The sequence below is a fragment of the Solanum pennellii genome, chromosome 7 (assembly GCF_001406875.1).
Source record: "Solanum pennellii chromosome 7, SPENNV200".
NCBI lineage: Eukaryota > Viridiplantae > Streptophyta > Magnoliopsida > Solanales > Solanaceae > Solanum > Solanum pennellii.
In genome coordinates, this window is record NC_028643.1 from 40,708,004 (window position 1) to 40,711,026 (window position 3,023).

The window sequence follows — 3,023 nt, forward strand, 5'->3', positions numbered from 1 at the left end:
TTGTTGTTTTGTGGAGTGCAGCAAGTGCACCATCGACTTCGACTCGCCCTCAACTCTAGCCAGTCTCCAGCACATCAGATTTCAGGGTGAGCTATCATTCCTACCTCGAGCTGGATTCTCTCCTTCACGTCTTGATGTCTTTGAAGTTCTGACACGGACCATCTTGTTACTTATTTTAGCTTCTTAAATACTCTTAGATTTAGAAATTTGAGGATAGATGTTCTTGATGTGATGACTTCCAGATTTTGGGAATAATAAGTATTAAACTTTAGAAGTTTGCTTAATTGATTTCGTTAGTAATTTTTGGATCTTCCGCATTATTTGATTTATTCATAATTGACATACCGGTAAATGTTGGGGTTTAGATTTGTTGGTTCGCTCACCTAGGAGGATAAGTGTGGGTGCCACTCGCGGCTCGCTTTGGGTCGTGACAAAATGAATACACACCAAGGATCGTAACCGAACACATGATGGTATTTGAAGTTTTATTTTATTTTTTAAAGAAAAAAAACACAATAATTAATTAATCAAATTTTTTTTAAAAAATAATGATAAAAATGCATGAAAAAAAATGGTGCAACATATAGACCAAAAAAATAATTAATATTTATTTATTTATTATTATTAGAAAATTTCTAGCATTTATATTTATTGTTTTACTAAAAGAAAAAAAAATAAATAAGTTTTACTACTAGACAATGACAACAAAAGAAGAAAAAAAAAATCTTTTTACAAAATTACCATGAAACACTCTTTTAAACTAAAGATATACTAATTTTAATTTTTTTTAAATTGATAAAAATTTAACAAATGACCAATTTGGTAATTTTTTTTTATATAAAATGACTACCTTGACTTATTTGATAGAAGATTGCAAAATAGCAAATTTTCTACTTGTTAGATTATTAAGTCAAATTAGTCAAATTTGTATTTTTACTTTGATAGTCAATTCAAATATTTATTTAAGAGAATTTTTTTAAATTATTTTTTAAAAATCATATTTATATTTTTTTTTGCAAAATTAACCAGATTTATATTTTTCTTTTGTTGCAAAAATGACCAGATTCTACCTTTTTGCAAAACTGACTAGTTTTACATTTTTTTTCTTAAGTTCGTTTTTCAAAAAGAAAGTTACCAAAAACCTTAAAAAAATGCGATCATTATATTTTATTTTATTTTACCTTTTTTTTTTACTTACTAATGCTAACATTTAAACTAAATATGATTAATAATATATATGTACATCATAATAAACACAATCATATGAGAAACACTATAGAATAAACTAATAAAATATTCAAACTAAATAACACAAGGATAAACATAATCATACGAGAATCATAATAAACTTAGTAAAAAAATTAATATTTTTTTTTAAAAAAAAAAAACATAAAAAGAACATAAACATTAATTCAAGATTACATTGAAATGTAAAAAGAGATACCTAGAGTTGATGACAAGCAAATAATAGAAGCAAATTCAATTGAATTTCCAAGACAACCCAAGAAAAATATCTTCTTTTTTTTTTTAAGAAGAAGAAATTTTTTTTTAAGTTTTTTTTTCTTGCAATTTTCTTTCTATCTTTTTCTCTTTTTTTTCTTCCTCCCCTTTTGTTTTTGGAAAAAGAAGGGGGTTTAAATAGGTGTTCAACATTAAACCTCCTACTTTTCTTGAAAACTTAAGAGCCAATGCATGCATTGAACTCTTTGTTTTCCCAAGGTGCCGCCCAAGATGGCCAATGAATTTTTTTTTAAGATTTTTGTTTTAAGAAAAAATAGATTAATTGAATGATTCATTTGCCCTTTTAGATGACCCATTTACTTTATTCATTAATTGAATATAGTTATACTGGTCATCAGAAAATAATAGGCCCAAATATCATTTAGATGACCCATTTCTTTTATTCATTGTTTGAATAATAGTTAATTGGTCATCTGAAAATAAAAGGCCCAAATGTCACGTAGATCACCCATTTCTTTTATTCATTGTTTGAATAATAGCTGATGGGTCATCTGAAAAAATCTAAACAGGCCCAAATGTTGACCCATTTCATCAAGACCCAAACAAATTGACCCACTAAAACAAAATCTAAACATCTAAATAATTTTATAGATCAAACACAACAAAATAATGCAGAAAAAAAAAGTAAAAGAAAAAAAATTAACACAAAATGAAATAAATAAATAAAAAATAATAATAATAATAATACTTCAAGCAACAACATCAACATGATAAACTTAAAAAACATTAATAACACAAATCCGACATCAAACGACTTATATGGTCAAACGGAAAAAGATAATGATGAATTTTCATAAAGATTGAGAGGGGGAAAAGATTGACATAACTTCCGGATAAATGAAGGTCGCCGGAAAACTTTGCCGGAAAATTTTTGACGGATTTTGAACTTAAAATTTATATCAAATGATATCCCTTGAAGAGCTCTACACATTTATGTAAAGAGTTTGGGATGGAAATGACTGAAACTTTATAAATCTAAGGAAAAAAGTAAAAATTCATATTTCGTTTTCCTTAGATCTACGGAGTTTGGCTATATATATGGATGAAAGGTTTGTATATTTAGGTAGAGGAGGGTGAAAGAAAAAGATGATAAAATTATAAAGATTTTTTCGGCTAAAAAGGTGGTGGCCACTGGGCGGTGGTGGCGGCCGCGGTGGCCGGCCGGTGGCATGGTAGTAAGGGGAAGAAGAAAAATATGTAAAAAAAATCTAAAATAAAAAAAATGCTAATTTTTGTATTTTTGTTTGGGTCCAATAATAGCCCTTGGATCAAAATATCATGAATGGTTGAGATTCAATCTTGACTATTTCTATTGACCGGGTCAAAATCAATTGGTCCATCACAATTGATCTAAATCAGCCCAATTTAAACAAAATTGGGTCATTTAAGCCAATAAAATAATAAAAAACAAACACACAAAAAGCAAATAAAAATAAAATTCCTTACTAAAATATTAGATGAGTAAAATAAACACGTCAAAAATTAGGTGTTTACATGAATGA